The 20,546-nt window shown below is 47.6% G+C and overlaps 1 protein-coding gene and 1 long non-coding RNA gene across 2 annotated transcripts in view; one reads left to right on the top strand and one right to left on the bottom strand.

The window, feature by feature from the left end:
• MYO1D (myosin ID) overlaps positions 1-20,546 on the top strand; it is a 323,486-nt gene that overhangs the window by 292,747 nt on the left and 10,193 nt on the right. The gene's annotated exons all lie outside the window — the stretch shown is intronic.
• LOC306655864 lies at positions 1,658-20,017 on the bottom strand. The gene is made up of 3 exons (XR_013762330.1): positions 17,585-20,017; positions 4,475-4,641; positions 1,658-2,600 (listed from the first exon to the last, which is right to left on the bottom strand). It is a non-coding gene; the product is annotated as an uncharacterized lncRNA (long non-coding RNA).

The raw sequence follows: 20,546 nt of genomic DNA, 5'->3' as shown, positions 1-20,546 counted from the left end.
AATGTACATAGAATGTGTAGTGAGACTGTCTACTGGCTCTTCTCTACTATTTTTTTTTTCAGTTGTCGATGGACCTTTCTTTTATTTATTTATCTTTATGTGGTGCTGAGGATGGAACCCAGGGCCTCACACATGCTAGGCAAGTGCTCTACCACTGAGCCACAGCCACAGCCCTCTCCTCTACTTTTAATATTCCATTTGTGCTTTTTAAATTCATTCAGATACCCCACTCTTTGCAGCTCTTTTGAGGCCCTAGGTCACCACCAGACGTTGGCACTGCACTGTTAATCTTACGATCTCTTCATTTCTAAATTGGTGTTGCTGAGTAAGCCCCCTTAGTAGCAGATATTAACTTGTATGGAGGTTCAAAAGAAAGCAGATCCTATCTAGTTGAAAGGTAAAAAGACACTTTTATCCTCCTTTGGTCCGATATTGGCTCAGAGAACTGCCTTCTCATCACTTCAACTGCAAGTTGCCAGTGGAATTCTCAGCAGTCACTTAGGAACCCAGGATGGGCCAGGGCGGTGCCTTGGGAAAGTCCTCCTCTCATGCAGTGGCAAGGACGCCCCTTCACCATGGGTTGGCTACTTGGTCTTGATAATCTGCGGCTGTGAGGAGTGAGTGCAGCTTTGTGACTCTGATACCCGTGTTGAGACATGAATTGTTCCTGTTCAGTAAGCACTGAGCGCCGCTCTCTAGAAGCTTGCATGTTATCCGATCACTTTTCTCTGTGCTCAGCGTTATTGCCTGTGTGTGTTTTGAATCTACTTCCGCGTGCTGACCATGCTCGTCAGGTGTTAGAATACTCTAGCCAAGCCTTCACTGAACGCTCCAGCATTCATCGTTACGCATGCTCCTGGCCATCTCTGTTTGGTTCACACAAGACAGCACTAGTGCCTTGAGCCAGGTTCAGAAAACTGGGCCCACACGTCTCTACATGCTGAACTGATGCCTTTTTTTTTTTTTTTTTTTTTTCTTCCCCTCCAGGAATAACATTGGCCTTTATAGAATCTTTTTCCAAAACATTTTTATTTGCCCTCCATCAATCTTTATTTGGTAAACAGTATATAAACCTGAATCTTTCACATGAAGTGACCAGTTTAAATGCAGAATTGAATGTCCTGGAAGGACTCTAGGGACAAGAAGCCCTGGAGCTTGGTGAGCACTGAGGCAGGCCCTTTTGCTTCCTCCACCTGGCTGTCTTCTGAGCTCCCCCAACCTCTGTGTGTTGCCTCATTTGGTCCTACTCTAGGCTGCTGCATAGGGGGACTGGTGGCTCCAGGCAGCTTCCAAACTTGCATGCTGTCAGGTTAGCAAAAACATCAGTCTCAAGGAAAGGCTCTGACTGACCCAGTTGGGATCACACGCCCAACACAGGCTCACACCCAGGGTTAGGCAACAGGTCCTGGGAGTGATGGGCCAGTCTAGCCTGTCCTCCAGAGGAGTCTGGTCCTATGAGGGGCAGTACCACCCAGGGTTGGATGCTGGGGGGGTCAGTTCTCCAAAGGGATCCAAGTTCACCAGCCCACAAATTGTAGGCTCCATGAAAGAGGGTGACAAGGCTCCAGGTGAATGGTCTCAAGCTCAGTTCAGTGACCCAGCCACTATCTTTGCTTGTTATGTGTGTATTTATCTTAGACCCAGCCACTGTCAGTTGAAAACCTCTTTCAGTCTCAGAGCTGATGAAGGAACTTAGTTTGAACAGATTTATAATCAATTAAAATAGAAGGCTTAGGTGATCTGAAGAACAAAGAATTTTGGGCTGCGGTGTAGCTCAATGGTAGAGCACTTACTTAGCTTGCGAAAGGCCCTGGGTTCCATCCCCAACACCACACCAAAAAAAAAAAAAAACTTGATACTGTCTAAAATTATATAAACATATATGTGAGGGGGGAAAGAAGTTCTTATAGGGTCTAGAACAATATTAAACTAATATTATTGAGGCCTACTACATACTGGGCTAGTAGTGGAGATACAATAGTGAACAAAACCCAGAATCTGCCAGGGAGTTTCCTCTGGTGAGGAAGATAGCTGTTCCAACCCAAGGCAATGGGCACAGTATGTAATAGGGCACATATGTCAAAAGAACAGTTAACTCTGTCTTGGGGATTAGAAAAGGCTCCCCAGTGTGATGCTTATATTGAGAAGCAAATAATAGCTGTTGGTCTGGAAAGGGGACCAAGAGTCAGGTTCTAGACTGGAAACAGCGCATTACAGATGTCTAAAGGCAGAAGCATCCTGGGAGACAGGTGCAAGCTGATGAACCAACAGACCAGTAGGCGAATGGTCTCCAGGGAAAGGTAGGTGGGTGTGTGCAGGGGAGAAGAGAGAGGCAGAGGAGTGCGGGAAGCACACGGTCTGGTTTCTCCTGGGCAGAGTGACAATCTCTGCTTTAGCTGTTGATCCTGAAGTGAGGCTCCAGGCAGGCCAGGAGCTTCTTTCTTCCATAGCATCAAGAGTCCAGGACAGTGACTCCCTTTAGCTCAAATTAGAAAACTGGAGCTGGGTGTGGTGGCACAGGCCAGTAATCCCAGCAACTCGGCAGGCTAAGGCAGGTGGATCACAAGTTCAAGGCCAGCCTCAGCAACTTAGCAAGATCCCTGTCTCAAAAGATAAAAAGGGCTGAGACTGTATTTGGGTTCAGTTCTAAGAATGAGAGAGAGAAGGAAGGAAGGAAAGAAGGAAGGGAGGGAAGAAGGGAGGGAGAGAAATTGGAGAAAAATTGGAGAGGGGGTCCTCAGGAAGCTGTATGGACTGAGCCCACAGATTGTCTCTCTGCCCCAGACCTGATGATTCTGAGGCAGAGAAATCTGGATCCTGAACACAGAAATAAATCTTCCTTTCTAGTCGGGTTCTGGATGTGTCCCCAACCTAGAGCAGGTGATCAGATGCACAGTTCTGATACCATACTATACCCACCCCCCAGGAAAAAAATCTCTTGACATCATCTGAAGAAACAAAGAATTTTAGAAATCACCTGCCTAGAAACATCAAGTAATACGAGAACTCAAACCACAGCAGCTGCTTCCACAGCTGCATGCCATGCGTTGGCCTGGATCAGGCAGTTAGTGGGGCTAAAAATAACGAGGAACATAGAAACTCTGCAGGATCAGATCTCTCAATGAGCCAGGGACAGAAATCCATGTAGGGGAGCAGGAGGGAGGGGAGGTTTGTTCTGGGCCGCCGGATGAGGGGCCAGGGGAATATCAACCTGGCAGCTGAAGAATTAATACCAGGAGCCTGCAGTTGCCCACCCGCATGAATTGACTGAACCTCCAGCTACCCATTTTACAGATAGAGGAAAAAGCACATTGGCCCCTGGCCTCTTTGACACTGAGAATTCCTAGTCTTGGCTACAAGCCAGGTTCAGTTGACAGCCTAAGGAAAACAAAAGTAGCAAAATGTAGAAATAAGTAACTTCACTGTTTCCATCCTGTGCCTGAGCTTGTTAGAAGAGAGAGTAGGGGACTCTCCACTGAGAAGAAGTTCTGGTTTTAATTGTGAAACTGAAATAGGCTTTCTTACCAATGGAGGAAAAAGTGAGGTGACTCTGGAAGGAAGCAAGCTCCACTAACAACAAAAGCAAGAGGACTTTTTTTTTTTTTATTGTGGGAAATTTTAAAAGAAATATATGTATATATATCCATGCACACACACGCACACAGTATGTTGAGCCCCAGAGGAAATAGATATGCTTTGCCATAGCATCAATACTTTTTTCTGGGAGGGGGGAGCGGGGGGGACTGCATTTTTCTTGTAAGAAAAACTGACCCCATGGAATAGTAGCTCCATGGTCACCGTCATGATAGCACATGCTTAGTGAGCTCCTTTTTTGGTGTGGGGGCTGGGTACCAGGGATTGAACTCAGGGGCACTTGACCACTGAGCCACACCCCCAGCCCTATTTTGTATTTTATTTAGAGACAGGGTCTCACTGAGTTGCTCAGCACCTCGCTTTTGCTGAGGCTGGCTTTGAACTCCCAATCCTCCTGCCTCAGCCTCCCAAGTCGCTGGGATTACAGGTGTGCACCCCTGCGCCCCTCCAGCTGTGAGCTCCTTCTAATGATCCTGTGCTGGGGATCATTCTCTCTTTTTTTTTTTTTTTTAATCTTCAGAAGATCTGCATAAGGGTGATTCTGCTGTCATCCCCAGCTCATGGTCCAGGATGCTGAGGCAGGGGAGGTTAGGAAATTTGCCCCAGGGCTCATAGTTTGTCTGAGAGGAAGTCAGGATTTGCCCCCAATCAGTGTCACTCCATAGCTGGCTCTCTGGACTGCCAGTGCCTCGGGTAGTGTTTTGCTGGGAAGACTGAATGAGACAGTTTTCTAGTCTCCTGAGTTCCTGTGAGAGTTTCTCATTCACATTACGCTCTTTCATCACTGTGCTATTTCACACTTTTCCCCTCTCCCTTCCTCCCATAAATGATACGAGTGTTCCCTGAATTGGAAACATGACCTTTGCCACTACCTACCTACTTGATCTTGGAGGTTGCCAACTCTGCAGGCCTGGTTCCTCGTTGGTGGGATGATGTTGTTGGATTATAAACAAGGTCCACTTCCATGCTGAATGCTTCCTTTCTCTTTCTCTTTCCCTTCCTCCTCTTCCTGGCCACTAGTGAGCCCTGGCCCTCCCCATCTTCTTCCTGTGGCAGGCAGGTAGACACAGTGGCATTACAGTGGCAGTGCTGCATAGGAGGCTGGGAACACACTAAGATAGTTAGGAGACAGGCAGGCAGTGTGATGTTGCTCCATGGGACACACAGGCCCACTGGGCCCTTCTCACAAGGGGACCAGAAATAAATCTTGGTTTTGCAGCCTCTCTCCCTCTGCTCTTGCTTTCCTGTTCTCCACATCATACAGGCCTCATGCACCAGGTCACCCAGCTCCCTCGGACCCCTCCCTATCTTGGTATCACTTCTCACTGCCTTGCATCCTGTCCCCTTAGAACTCTGCTGTCTAGCTGGGCACAGTGGCACATGCCTGTAACCCAGCTTAGGAGACTGAGGCAGGATCGCAAGTTCAAGGTCAGCCTCAGCAACTTAGTGAGGCCCAAATAAAATATTAAAAAGGATTGGAGATGTGGCTCAGTGGTTAAGTGCCCTGGGTTCAGTCCCTGGTACAGAGAAAAAAAAAAAAAACACTCTGCCCAGTCTATTTAGAAGACTATGCCTCTTGTTTTCCTAATGTGCTCCCCAAATATCTCTTCCAGGCCTTATAATGCTTTAACTCATTTTAGGTCCTAAAATTTAAGGACTTCAAAAGAATAGGATAGTTTGGGACAAAAATTTTCTATTCTGACCACCAGTGAAGGACCCATTTTTGGTGAAAAGTCTTCCTAACTCTGAGCTCATCAATAGGCGGTAGTATCAGCCTGCAGTGGTGGGTTGGGTATAGGAATGGTAAGAGGGTGTTAGAGCATTTACTCGACACCTTTATCACGCTTAGTTAATTCTTCCTTTAACCACAGAACATAAAATTACTTGCTCCCAGAGGATGCATGAATTTTATTGTACATGAATATTTGAAGTATTTCAGAGAAACAAATTTGTTTAATCCAGCTTGGCTGGTTGGAATTATATGGACCCAGAAGTAACTACAGCCCATGTCCCAGCAAACTGATATTTGTCAAGTCGCTGTCAATTATTGGTCATTAATTTCACTAATATTTATACTTAAGCATTCCCTAAAACTCTGACTGCCAGCAACAGGAGGGATTTTTATGTGAGGAATTGAAATTCCTCTTATTTTGAATTCCTCAGAGTTCTCAGCAATTTGATTATGACCATGTGGGAATGCGGGGGCCTTTGTCCCACGTGCCCACTCTAAAGGAAAAGCACTTTACCACCACAGTGCTCATTTATACTACGCTACGCATTGCAGGGCCTTCTCCCTAATTTAGGTGTGTTTCTAAGGAGTAGGTTGGTTGTCATGGCTTACAAAGAACTCCTTCACTGTCAGGATGCAAGAATACTGAAGTAGGCAGCCGAGGGAGGCACAGGCCATCTGTCCCCCAGGGAGGGGTCTTTAGGAAGTAAGTAGCCTTCTGGCCAGAATGTTTGCCAAACTCAAGTCAAACCAAAGGTCAGGTCCTTTCACAAGTACCAGTGCTTGAATTCTAAGCTTCCAAATGGAAGTCTGGTCTTTTAGGTGAGCCCACTGAAAGCTGGTGTGTTGTTATTAGTCCTTCATAAACAAAAGGGCCTAATTCCCTGCCCTGTGTTCTTCAGTCTGTCCATTCCCTGTTCATCTTCACCTACTGCCATTCCAAATACCACCTGCAAGGAAGATGAACTCTGCCAGCCCTCTTTGAAGATAAGGTTTGAATTTTGCAATGCAGGAACAGTAAGTCTACACTTATTTTTATCCAGAACTTTCCTGCCCATGGCTGTGTCTTCAAGGCCTGGCTCCTCTGCCCTGGCTTACCACAGAGAGCATTTGGAACTCTTGGAATAGACACAGTATCTGTGTAGATAGGAAGAACCAATGCTAGCAGTTAGGTGACACTCCAGATAGACCCAGTGTCCTCTTATGCCTGGGAATCCCGCAGCTGCAGAGACAGAGCAGCAGGGAGCCAGCTCCCCACCAGCCCACACCAGCCTGTCCCATGCCTATTATTCACCAGCGTGCCTCTTTATTATCTTACAAAGCATGATGCTGCAGACCCAGAAGAGATGTGTCATAAAGATGAGACTTTTCCTGGTGGGTAGAAAGGCATATGTCCCTGCCCACAATATGCTATGCGCTGAGTTTTCAAAAACTCCCCAGCCACACCCCTTGGCTCTTTGTTTGACTTCATAGCAAGGCATTTGTGCCAACAGGATGTTTCTGGGCTCAATTCCTGTGGCCTGGAGGAAGCTGAGCCTAGAAGGCCTGTGCACTTCACCTGTGCACAGCAGCAGGGACCATCACCTGGCTGCCTGTGCATACCAGTCCCATTGTGGGCTCACCAGTACAGAGACACTGACACCAGAGCAGTTCCTCCAGCTTTTTCCCTATCCATGCTGAAATAGTTTGAGAGAGAATATCATGAGGTTGAGCTTCTGAGTTTAAAAAAAAAAAAAAAAAAAAAAAAATGCACAGATTGATTTTCTTTTTCTGGAGCAGGAATCCGAGCAGGAAAATGTCACGTGAGTCAGCTGCTGCAGGATGGTTCCCGTGGGCCTCCAGTCTTAAGGGCTTCCACTAATCCCGTTTCACATGTCTGCGGGGTAGCCCTTTCTCCTGCCTTTCCTTTTAACTATTTCCAACTAGGATATATATTCCTGGCTTTAAAAAAAAGAAAAAGAGTCAGCCCGCTATTTGCCCAAATCTTCCATTTCTTTATGTTTTGTCATATACCATCATATTCCCTTAACTGACCCAAATCCATACCCCACTTCCCCAGTGAGCTCATCAATATGCCAGCAGATGATCTAAGCCCCCAATCATCACCTTCTCGATCTAGAAAGACAAAACCCGCGGGAAGGCGGGAGGGGTCGGCAGAGGCGCTGTGAATGATGCACAGCCGGAGTGAGCGTGGAGCGGCCTCGGCGGCCTCCGCGGTGGGCGTGCGTGTGTTTGAGCACATACTTTCCACCCACGGCAGCAGCACCCCGCTCCTCTTGGGCCAGCGGCGGCGGTGGCATTTTAATGTCAGCTGGAATCGCAGGGACCACGTTGCCATGGCGACCATGGAGCTGCGGAGCTAAAAGCAGCAGCCTCGGCCGGCACCGCCTCCCCACCACAGCCCACCCTGGGCGGCGGGCAAGGATCCTCTTTGTCTCGCTCAGGCTCCCCCTCCCCCTCCGCCGCCCTCTCCCAGCCCCCTTTCCTTTGTCGCCCCCGCCTTGGGGAGCTCTGCTCCCCTGCAGGTGCAGGGGCTCCCGGAGCACTGCGGGCGAGGGTGAGGCGAGGTGCCACGCAGCGCGCAGGCACCGCACCGCGTCGCCAACCCCCACCGCCCCGCCAGCCCACTGGGCCTGATGACTGATGCCCCGGAGGAGACCGCGCTTGAAATCAATCTCTTAAAAGGATTAAGGGTTGGTTGAAGCTCCCGGCAGGCGCTTTTCTAACCTCACCTGGCCATCCACCCCTTGTCTCACTGTCCGGCAGGTTGGCCATGCATGGCCCCTGTGTCTAACCTGGTGTGAAGGCCCCAGGTGGAAGTCCCCTCTGGTCCCCTGCCTGGGCTGCCATCTTGCACATGACTGCTCCCTGCAGTGGGAAGTGGAGCAAGAAGTCAGGACAACAGTGGAAGGATCCAAAAATTCCCTGCTGATCCCCCATCCCCTTTTCCTCTTCACCTGGTGAGAATGAGCAGAGGGAGGTGATCCTTAGGAGTAGCTGGCCTCTGCTTTGGGCAGAGCTGGGGAGCCCTATGCAGCCCCATCTTAGCCCTGGCTTGCTGATTCTTTTCCCCAGGCAAAAAAACTGTGGTCACTTACCTCAACTGACCTCAGGCTGCTCAGCCACAACCTGAGTTTTTCATCTATATGGAATTGCTATCCCCATATCAGAATTTCCAGGGTTTCTGGATTCGAACTCTTGATTGGGGGCAGTGGGGGGGTGGGGGGGCGTTGCAGGGCTTGTTGTGTAAGCAAACTGTGCTGCTGTTAGCGTTCACCCTGGCCTGGAAAGGAAGGGTACTGGAGGATCGAGCCACAGTGATGACCCCAACTCATAACCTTTCTCCTGCCTTTCCTTTGCCACATAGCAAGCAATTTTGTTGTTGTTGTTGTTGTTGTTGTTGTTGTGTTTGGTACTGGAGACCGAACCACTTTACCACTGAGCTCTATCCCCAGCCCTTTTTATTTTTTGAGACAGGGTTGCTGAGACTGGCCTCAAACTTGCCATCCTCCTGCCTCAGCCTACAGAGTTGCTGGGATTACAGGTGTGCACCACCAAACCTGATTTAGCAAGTTATTCTAAAGCACTGGCTTCAAATGTTAGATTAGCTCATATTCTTGCTGATGCTCTCTTCTTTAAAAAATGTCAGAAAGAAAACAGGTTTATGCCACTCTATTTGAGTGTCCACAAAAAAAGAACACAACATGGTCTAATTAAAACTTTAAAAAATTCTCTAGGCAGGGACTATATCCAACACACAAATAGGCTTTTGGTTTAACAGTATACTTTGGAAGGACTTCTTCTATGTTCTGAAAGTTAAACCTGATATTCAAAGGATAAAACTCTGATTAGCAGCCAGAAATCTTGGACTGCTCCTGTCGTGTTTCTGAGTCAGTGACTCTCCAGTGTCTTCTTGCTTCCATAACATACCATGTGCCCATTGCTACCATTCCTACATCAGAAATAAAAGCTCTGCCTTTAAAATGGTTAAAGAATGGGATTTTAGCTTTAAAGTCACCCACGAAAATATGTTTATGTACATATTTGTGTATATTTACACAGAGCAATCTGGACTGATACACAGTAAACTGAGATGTGGTTGCTTGATAGGAGGGGAACCAAGGCCAGAGAATAAGGCCTAAGTGGGAGGAAAATGTATTCTCCCTCTCCCTATATATCTGCCCTGGTATTTGTGAATATTATACCATATGCATTTTTTTCAGGGTGGTGGGGATTGAACCCAGAGGTGCTTTACCACTGAGCCACATCCTCAGCCCTTTTTTTATTTAGAGCCAGGGTCTCTCCAAGTTACTTAGGGCCTTGCTAAGTGGCTGAAGCTGGCCTCAAACTTGCGATCCTCCTGTCTCTGTCTCCCAAGTGGCTGGAATTACAAGCATGCACCACCACACCTGGCTATTACTCATTTTTAAAAACTAAAGCATTTTTAGTATCACTTCTTCAAGAAAGAAAGAAGACTCAGTTAGGTCCCTCCTCATGTGATTCCAGTGCATTCTGTGCTGTTCCCTTCGAGAGCTCTTCACAGAATTATGCATAAATGGTGATGAGTGTGTAACTTGTGTTTATATTAAAAGTTTTCCAAACCAAACTGTAGGCCGCATGAGGGCAGGAACAAGGCCTGTCTTTTTACTTCACAAGGGCTGGCACATGGGTAAGAATTAGTAAATGTCTGTTGAAGGAAAAGAAGTAGACAGGAGGAGGCAGGGCCCCAGGGTGGCAGGAGGGCTGCCCTCTGCAGTGTCCTCCTGAGTTCAGTGACCTCAGGGGCTCCATCCCCCTTCAAAAGTACCTCTCTAAAGGTTCTCTGAATAATTTTTATGCCTGTTCTCTCTAGTCTATATCTGAAAATCATCAGAACAAACAGTTTGATTGATCAATGATATCGTACATATAGTGTCCCACTCTTGGTTTTGCTGTCCCTGTTTTTGGTTACCTAAGGTCAACTGCAGTCCAAAAATATTAAATGGAAAATTCCAGAAATAACATCCTATAAGTTTTAAATAAATCTCATTACAGTACATTGTTAGAATTGTTCTATTTTATTGTTATTGTGTGTCTCTTAACTGTGCCAAATTTATGAATTAAACCTGATCATAATAAGTATGTATGCAGACCCAAAAAATGTCTGCATTGGATTCAGTCCTGTCCAGTTTCAGGCAACCTTTGGGGGTCTTGGAATGTATTCCTAGTAGATAAGGGGGGACTCCTGTAAGGGAACCTGGCCAACTGCTAAGCCAGTTTGCAGGCAGGTAATTGGGGCATTCATCTGAGGCAAAGCCAAGCAGCTTTTCTCCCATCGTTCCCCAGGAAGGTGATGCTTTGACTGTCTGCAGCAGAGGCCTTAGTGGCCAGATAAGTGAAGCAGCCTGTGTGGGTGGGGCTGACCCCTTTCAGAGCCACTGTTTTTCAGGAGCTTCTCAAGTAATCCTAATGCATAATCATCAGACACAGAGACAAGAGGAAGTAGGAAGTAGGAATACTTAGACTCACCAAACCCAGATATTTGATTTCACCTCCAAAGCTGAAGCTAATACACTGTAGGCAGGGCAGCAGTTGACAGGGTTATTTGCTTCAGCCTACTTCACATTGTTTTGGGACTGTTCATAGAACCTCTTTCCCTTAAAAGCCCCAGGGTCTCCTATGACAGCCATTTAGCACAGACATGCTACTGTCTAATCAGGACACATACCATTTTTCAGACTTGCCCAGGCAGCAGTGACCTAAATATTACTCAGGGTGTCTGACATCCAGCCCTAGAGAAAGAGTATATTTGGTTTGATTGTTCTCATGCTAATGAAGTTAAACTGGAATCCCCATCAGGATGGTTGAATCATTTGGTGCTACGAAGAAGTTCTTCTGATAGAAAACAGTGGTGTACAGTTTTTACTGAATTATCACTTTCCAATAGAATCAGTTATGCGCCCACTCAGTCTCATTTGTTGTACCATATTTAATAAATATACGAGATAAAGTGAGCAGGAAGGGAGGGGATGGCAGAAGCGGCCCCACCCATTCATGACAGCCAGTGATAGTTCAATAACGAGTAAATCTTTGGAAAATGTGAGGAACCCATGAACAAATCAGCTGCATAGCGGGCATAGTGAGTGTGGTGGCAGGTCGTTCTGGATCCCCCAGATAACCCCGCAGGCAGCATTAGGGTCCGCAGTAAAGCCACTAAAGCTGTCAACACACACAGCAGGGAAACCTGCCTTAGCTGCCCACCAAGGGGTCAGCTACAGTCACCTTCTACTAGAAGTATGTCTGCACTCAAGGTCACACCAAATTTGGCAAGAAGCCACATGGGGACACTTCACATTGAAATCTCCCTGGAGACTGGGGACAGGCAAATGAAGGTTACTCTTGGGTTCTTAAATCAAGTTAATGATCATGGAGAAAATGGCAATTCTTCATGGCAGGCAGGAAAAGCACAAATGTGGCCTGAGAAAACCCACACTTTGAGTTCCAGCCAGCCATCTCCAGCCCAGGTCCAAACAACCCATTTCTGGAAACTTAAAATAAAAAATAAGAGGGCAGTCGGATGGACTTGCATCTCCGCGGGGCCTCTGATGTGTCCACCAGCGCCAGCATGGTGACTTCTGTGATGTGGGATTCCTGAGCAAGGACTGGACCCCACCACAGGCCCATGTCTCATTATAGGGCCAGAAATAGATGCCCCCTCCCAGGAAAGGGGAAGTCTAAGGCCGCATGGAATGTTTCGACTGTTGGAATATTGTTCTGCTCTGCCTGACAAGATTACTGAGTTCTCAGTTCTGTAGCAGAGGCATTGAGTAAGAGTCTGAAAATTGATGCATTATGTACTCACTTAAAATAGCAAATGCAGAATAGAAAAAGCAGAGCTGGGAGGCAGTGTGCAGAACATATTGATAGAAAGGCCTGCCTTGCCTGTCATTTCCAGCATGTAAGTGTGGATCGGAGCAGGGGGTAGATTTTTCCATCAAAGGCGTTGGTGTGGTGGAGGCGCCTTTACCACAGTGAGAGGAGGGCACAATTTTTAGCAGACATAACTGAGTGCAAATCCTTCTGTTCTCAAACAGGTGGTAGAAAATGGACAATTTGTTTCTTTTCATCTCAGTGTTCTGGGGTTGGTTTATGAGATCCTCGCTTCTGTTTTAACCTCTTTGAATTCCCCTCAGTACAAAAAATCCCCGGTTCCTTGCTACCCAATCAAATATGCTTCACCATGGGTGACAGCATGGTTCAGTGGCAGTAAGGTGGAAACTGTATAAAAAGAACTGTGTTGTGAGTCCTGAGAAGCGAGCGCCATTGTCAGCTTAAGTAGGACTTAAAATATCCAACAACAGGGGTTGGGCTTGTTTGTGACTTAGTGGCAGAGCACTCAACTGGCACATGTGAGGCATTGGGTTCCATCCTCCACACCACATAAAAATAAATAAATGTACTGTATCCATCTACAACTAAAAAAAAAAAAATGTTTTTTAAATACCCAAAGGCAAGCTAAAAGGGCCTTCTTGAAGCACACTTTTCTACCAGAACAGTCCTCAGAGGTGGCCTGGTTGGGTCCTAAGAGGCTACACATGGTCAGGAAAGAGGCTTTGAGAGGCGAGTACAGGGTCCTTTCACCCTTAGGCGCTCGGCCAGCCTCTCTACCCGGGAACCTCCCTCGCTAAAGCAATTCACCCCGTGGACAGTCACCGATGAGACGCTTGCTGGATGCCAGGCACTGCACCAGCCAGCACACGTATTTTCTCCTTTCACTCTCACCAAAACCCTTCGTAAGAGAGTCATCACTAATTATCCCAGTTAAGGAAACTGAGTTTAAAAGGATTAATTGTCCAGAGCCATACAGCTGGATTTAGTCCTGGACCAGCTGATTCCAAACCTGGGGTTCTGCCCACTGGGCACCCACTGTGTCCTCTTCTTACTAAGCAGCATTCCCAGAAATCATACAACCTAGAAGTCCCCTGTCCCCATCTCTTCCTGCTGCCAGCTGGAACATCCAACTCTCAGATGTGTTAAATTTAAAGTTCCGAAACTTAGTATCTGAGAGAAAGCACTTTCTCTAGGCCCAGCCAGCAGTTTGATGTGTTCACAACCCCTAAATGGTGACTTAATCTAACCATAATTCACTCATTTTCCACCGGCCAGTTTCTAAATTCTTACAAATCACCACAATTTTAAGTTATTCACTTAGACCTTCCTCTCATCTTTTTCTTCTCCTGCTCCTCCTTCATAATTGCACTATTTCTCCTAGGAATTGTGCTTTCAAAAGTTTGGACATTTTCAGACAAGGATCACTGGAAAAATAGCAGAGAAAGTATAAATACAAAACAACATTGAATAAAAAGTTAGAAATGTTAAGGGGTTTGGGAGGGAGGACAGGGCGGACGGGCAGGTAGGTGACTGGAGGCGGAATGGCACAGGTAGGGCCCCACTTGCCATTTCAACACTCAGTTCCCAAATTCCAGACTTTTCATTTGCTATCATTCAATATATCATAGCACCACTCTAACACTGTGAATACCAACCTTAGCGTGTAATTTGCTTGTGAAATCGGTTCTGTGAAACAGTGTTGGTATGTGGCTCCTGTCGTGGAGCGCACACCTTCACACTTACCTGATGCCTGTAAGGGCGAGCGTGAGCTCTGTGCACTCCTGGGTCTGCCGAAGGCACAGCGAACTCCTTTGGACTTTTCAGAGGACATCAGATTCAACACCGTCCCAAATCAAACTCATTCTCTCTCTCTCTAGCTCCTCTCCACCACTCAAGCTGAAAACCCGGGGACAGGATGGGCACCCCTTTTTATCACACTGTCAGTCGCCAGGTACCCCCACCACAGCGGCTCTGAGTCAACCGCCTTTGCCCCTTAATGCTTTCTTCCAGGATGCTATTTCTGGTCTTCCTGCCTTAAAACCCCTCCATCCATCCATCTTTCACATCACCTGCTTCATCTCTATCAATTTCCTGTGCTGGCTCTTTCATTAAGTGCCCCCTGTGTACCAGATGCTCTTTTAGACACAGGGGATACAGACAAGGTCCCCCAACCATGGGGCTTCCTCTGGGGTGATGGGGAGTTAGAGGAAAAGAGGAAATGAACCAGCCAAAGGCCAAGCCCATGCAGATCACAGTAAGCGTACTGAAGGAGAAAAAGGGTTCTCCGTTTTCTCTCCGCAGGAGTTCTGAAGGTTGCCCACTGGCTGTAGAATCAAACCTAGATTCCCCGCCTGTCACCTCCTCCCTGGTTGGTCTCATCTCCCACCACGCTTTCCCAAACACGCTTGAACTCTGAACTCCAGGTCTTCATTAGCATTCAGGGTCCCTGAAATGCTGCCCCCTCATCTCGGATTCGTGGTCCAAGTCTTCCTCATCCTCCTAGGGCAGTCCATCACCTCTCGTCTGTCAGGTCTTAGTGCTCCCTGTGGGCAGGAGGCCAAACTGGGCTCCAGGCAGGAATGATGCCCTCAGCTAGAACTTGAGGGACATCATTGGTGGAAGGAGCAAACTGGATGGGCAGGCAAGCTGGACCAGGGGCTAAGCACCCACTCCTGTGGCTGTGGCGTCATCTGTGTGCAGGGAGAGAAATGAGGGCCATCTTGGCCCAGGGTGCTGAGGGCTGAGTTTACTGGCAAGATTTATCTGCCTATCAGAGTCCTTGGCAGCAGGAGAGACCCAGGCACTTCTCAGCAGGCTCTGTAGACCTCCACGGTTCCGCCCATCACAACCCACATGCTGGTGTTCACCCCACATGGTGAAGGTCTGCCTCCCTCTCCAGACTGAGCTTCTTGGAAGCAGAGGCTGTTTGATTATCTTGTGTCACAGAGCCATAGCTGCAGACGTTCCATGCAGAACAGGTTTTTTAAAACAATGCCTAAGAACTCCTGAGCTCATGGCAGACTTCCTCTTCTTAGTCCCCAGCCCTGTTCAAAAAGGCTGTCCTACAACCTTGAATGGACAGAAATAATTAATCTTGCATGTGCCTCCTTTGGTTGACTCTTTTTAATATCCCTGTCCCCGTATGTTTGTGTGTGGATATGACCTGCTTTAAATGTTCAATTCTCAGATGGCAGAGACTAGGATTCTGTTAGCTTCTCTGTCCAGTGACCTCTGGCCACTGACAAACGTAAGCCCAGCTGCTTCTTGATGATGGTGAGCTGAACGAGAAAATGTGCACCGGTGCTCCTGACAAGCCACTAAGAGTCATCTGTTTAGAGAAAGGTGTGGGTGCTGGTCAGACTCCATCTCTCTTATTTAGTACCTTCATTAACAACGTGAACAGAAAATAAACACCCGTGTGCACAGATGGTGCTGACTGTTGGAGGTGCTATGAACAGAAGTGTAAGCAGGAAGAAATAGAAATATAAGCAGGAGAAATAGAAATGTAAGCAGGAAACAGAAAAGACGTCAAAAAAAAAAAAAAAAAAAAACAGCAAAGGGGGAAAATCTCAGACATAAAATAAAGCCCTAAAGACATCAGAGCAAGACGCATCAGGAGATGAGAAATTGAAGGGAGCGGGGAGACAAACGAGGGGTGCAGAAGAGGGCAGGAGAGGTTGCTGTCCGTGGACCCCAGGACTTCTGACCCCACTGCCATCTCAGGGGAGAAGAGCCACCATCGGGGCACCCACAGAGGTGCCCAGGACCCCCCAGCAGTGATGCCCAGCTACTGCCCCATTTGTGGTGTGGTTGGATTCTGTTTGGTTTGGTGTTTTTGTTCCTTCTGGTCCTTTGTTCTTTTTTCACATTTAAAGGAACCGTGGGTATAGTCTTGGTTCTTCAGTTGGATTTTAAGAGGTTTCATTGCCCCTCTTAAAGCATTGATTTGGACACCTTAGGAGGGACCAAGGAGTGAGCTTTTAAAGGGTTCAGATTAATAAGGGGCATGTTCTCACCACCTCCATTTCTGATGTTGTTGGCAGGGAAATAAATCAGAGGCACGTGGCAGCCACCAGGCCACTCAGGCACACAGAGGCCCTCTGCAGCACACAGAGGCCCTGTGCTGGTCCACCTTGCTAGGGGAGGGTGGCCGAGGCACAATACACAGGGACATTCAGCTCATGAAAACAGTAACCAGGAGTCTTCGTGGAGCAATGGCCTTCCTCGGGGATTCCAACTGGAAAGTCCAGACACAACGTGCCCTGGGGTGCAGATTCTCCAAGCACTGGGAGCGCACCCCTTCCTTTGACAGCTGGCATCGTCCATGCCAGGAAACATCAGTGTCTTTGGGCCTGATGGAGCCCAAGGAGTGAACAGAGCAAGTCCCAGGAAGAGAAATATGGAGTGGTAAGAGGGCCTTGGTGGGGTCTAGGTCATGGGTCAGAATGTCCAAACCTGAGCACTATTGCAGCAGATGCAAAGTGCTTTTTCCTGTGACTCATGCGTGCCTGGGGTTAACAAATTCCATGCCGCAGAGGCGACACTCCACACCAGGCTAGAACAGCATTTCAGCGCGGGGACCAAATGGAACGAAGGTTAAAAGTGTCATTCAAGGCAGACACCCTGGGTGCAGGCCCTGCCTCACCATCTTCCAGCTGTGAAAAGTTACTTGACCTTTCTAAGCTGCTACTTCCTCATCTATAAAGGGAACGTAATGACAGTGCCTCATAATGACAGCCTTGGGAAGGATTAAATGAGATGACGCATGTAAAATGTTTGATACGGTGCCTACTCCATGGTAGATTCTTAATAAATGGATGATGATTTTCAAACCCTGCTCCCAACCCAAGACCCACTAACAGCTACACAAGGCACGCAGCAGCCCCAACCCTGCAAACAGCTAAGCGACCCCTGGAAATACCTGCCCATGCTATGTCACGAATTGCTGAGAAATTTGCATAGAGCCACTGCTCATTTCCTTTAAACCTCAGGTCATAAAGATGACACCATGTTCACTGATATAATTCCTAGACTTCTCTGACCTTGTACATGTTTCCAAAAGCCATGAGTCCTACTGGGGATATAGCTCAGTGACACAGCACTTGCCCAGCACACAGGGGGCCCTTGTACTGGTCTAGTACTTGGTCCCCAGTACTGCAAAAAATATATATATATTTTTTAATGTTGTTATTTCCTTGAGAAATAAGGAGGTAGCACTGAATCCACTGAAGTTTGGGTTTACAGAGAAAAGTAGCAATTTATTTTGTAAAAGGATTCCAGTTACAAAGGCATCCCTTGAATAGTGTCCCTCGTGCCTCTTAATATGTTTTAACCACACATGTAAACAGTCCCTTGAGTGGAGCAAGGAACCAGTAGCACACATGTCCTCACCTGACCTCTGTGGGCTCCAGGCCTGGCCTGATACCGAGACTCACCTCCTATCACCCTCCTTTGAAGATGCCTGAGGCTCGCCTCATCTTCTGGTTGGTGTCTTGTGTTGAAGTAGCTGGCTGCTTGTTTAATGGTGTCATGTTTTAAAAATTCATTCTTTCTGCAGAATGGACTCCTGATGGGGCATGAAGAACGCTCAGTGCCCCCTGAGCAGAGCGCAGGGAGGGAGCACAGCGAGGATGACTGGCCCAGTGCTGAGTCTCCAGTCCCGCCTCTGCTGTGTGACTCTGGGCAGGTCCTGAGCCTCTGTGGGCCCCATTTCCTCTTCTAAAAGTGGAACTTGCCTTATGTTGTAATGAGGACTTCATGAACTGATGTTTGTAAGTCCCTTGTTACTTCTCTGCTGTTTGTCTTAGTCTGCTGAGCTGCCGTAATGAAATACCATAGACCAGGAGACAACAGAAGTGAATTTTCTTACCTTGTAGATATTATAGGTCAAAATCCAGTGTGGTCAGGTTTTGGTGAGAGCCTGGGAGGCTGCGGGTTGCCGGCCTCTGCGTTCTTCTGCAGTTGGGAGGAGGAGAGCACTGTGTAGCTGACGTCCTTTATCAACGAAGATCCCACTCTTGGGGCTGGTCGTAGAGAGAGTGCACAGTGTGCACAAGGCCCTGAATTTGAACCCCAGCACCACACACACATACACACATACACACACACACACACACACATGCACGCACCACACACACACACACACACACACACAGACCTTATTCCCAAATACAGTCCTTCTGGGGGCTAGGGCTTCAGCATTTGAATTTGGGAGGATCACAATTCAGCCCATGGCATTACTGTTATTATAGTTTCCTTTTCTTCAATTTATATTTTTATTGTATTACAGAGTGAAAATGGTTTCTGCATGATGTTAATTTTTAGATTCTTATCAAACTCTTCTGTGGTATATAGTATCTCTTCTATGTGTGCTTTAATAGAAGGTGTGGTCTCTAATTGTTGAATGTAGTTGTTAGACAAGTATGCACATAAACTAGTTTAACCCAGTTGTTCAAATCTGTGTCCTTTTAATATTGTCTACTGATATTTTGAGCAAGACACACACATGATCACACACACACACACACACACACACACACACACATGCACATGCACGGGCACTCACAAGAAAGGATGCTCTTGGTAAAGAAAATTACCTAATGAACTTTTTTCCCAGCAGTGCTTTCTACCAGCTTCGTTTTGGGGGGTGGGGGTCATGGCAGAGTGTAAGGGATTGAACCCAGGGGCACTTTATCATGGAGACACATCCTCACCTTTATTTTTTATTTTGAGACAGAGTCTCTTCAAGTTGCTGAGACTGGCTTTGAGATCCTTCTGCCTCAGCCTCCAGTGTCCCTGGAATTATAGGTGCAAGCCACCACACCTGGCTTGCCAACTCTCTGGGACTAACATTTGATTCCTATGTCTTACTCCTTCTCTTTTTAACTTTTCTGCCATCATGACTCAGATGTATCTTTTGGAAGTAGCATGTAGCTGCATTTTTGCTGAGAAATCCCTTTGAACAGTTTACACACCCAGCATTCTAATACTCACTTACATATTTCAGCTGTGGTTGGCCTATGGTTCTTGTTCTGTTTCTTCTTTGCTTCTTTTGTTTTCCTTTCCGACCTTCTGTTATGGGTCAGATTCTCTACCCCTCCTGTTATCCTCCAGAAGTTGTACATTACAGCCCGCCATTCTTGTTTCCTGTAATTTTTCCCCACATGTATGCTTATCTGAAGAAAGGCCGAGGTCCACCGGTGTCCCCCCTCTCCTCCAGTGAGACCAGGACCTTCGAATGTCCACTGGGACACCACCCCAACTTTCTGGATTTCAGTTCAACACTATTTCACACCCTAAAAATCAGTCACATTTACTACTGTTTTAGAGTCAATGTTCACTTCACTATAAAGTGCCTGGATCTTGCCTCTAAGTTCCCATTGACTTGCCCCGCTGCACCTGGCGCTCCCCTCTTCCCTTCTGTGCTCGGCGTCTTCCCTAATGATGTGTCCTGTCGTGATTCTTTCCATGACAGCAGAGAGCGGCCAAGCATCAGAGCCCCCGTGTTCTGAGAAAATCTTTGTCTTGTCCCCGCTCAGATGAGAGATGGGGGATAGAATCCGAGGCTGACGGCTACTGCCCGTCAGCCCTTTGAAGAGTGTATTTTGTCCTCCCTCTGCTCCATGAGGCTGGCTGCTCTGCAGGCACCGAGCCTTTCCTCTCCGGTGCGCCTGAGGTTTTCTCTCTGCCTTTGGTGATCTGCAGTGGATTTGCTTTTTTCAAGAGGTCAACTGAGAGGAGAGCTGGAGATTTCTGGGTTTTGCTGAAAAAAATGCTTGCTTATCACCCTGGTGGTTCTTTGCCACCTTGCCAGGCAAACTACTTCTGTGGAGGGCCTATCTGTAAGCAGGGCCTCGGTCCTTGTTCCCTCACTGGTGGCCCCAGGAGTGACTCGCTCAAGTCAGTGCTTCTGGCACAGCTAGGCACGGCCTTCCTCCCATGCTGGCTTCAGCTCCCCTCCAGCCCCTGCCACCTGGAGATCACTCCCTCTTGCCTTTAACATTCATTGTGACTTTAGTTATTCCCTCTATGGAACCACGTTCAGCCCTGTGGGTTGGTCTTGTTCCTTGCTGTGACCAGTTTCATGCTAGGGGCTGCGGGGAAGCAGAGGCCACAGATAACCACCACTCAGTCTAAGGCTGGATACCTTGGAAGCTTGGAGAATGACAAGAAATGGTAGCAGGGAGCCAAGGGATCTCTGTGTGCCTGTAACAGATCTTTCTGATGACGACGTGGGGGATGTGCTTGAAGCAGGGCGTGGGGCAGAGGCAAGGCAGAGAAACCAGTTAGGGGGCTGCGGCAGGAACCAGGGAAGGGGCGTGGTTCTGGGCTGTGGCTGGGACAGTAGGGAGAG

Source organism: Sciurus vulgaris (assembly GCF_902686455.1).
Source record: "Sciurus vulgaris genome assembly, chromosome: 3".
Lineage (NCBI taxonomy): Eukaryota > Metazoa > Chordata > Mammalia > Rodentia > Sciuridae > Sciurus > Sciurus vulgaris.
Note: the sequence above shows the minus strand (reverse complement) of the source record. Positions and strands in the feature narration are given on the sequence as shown.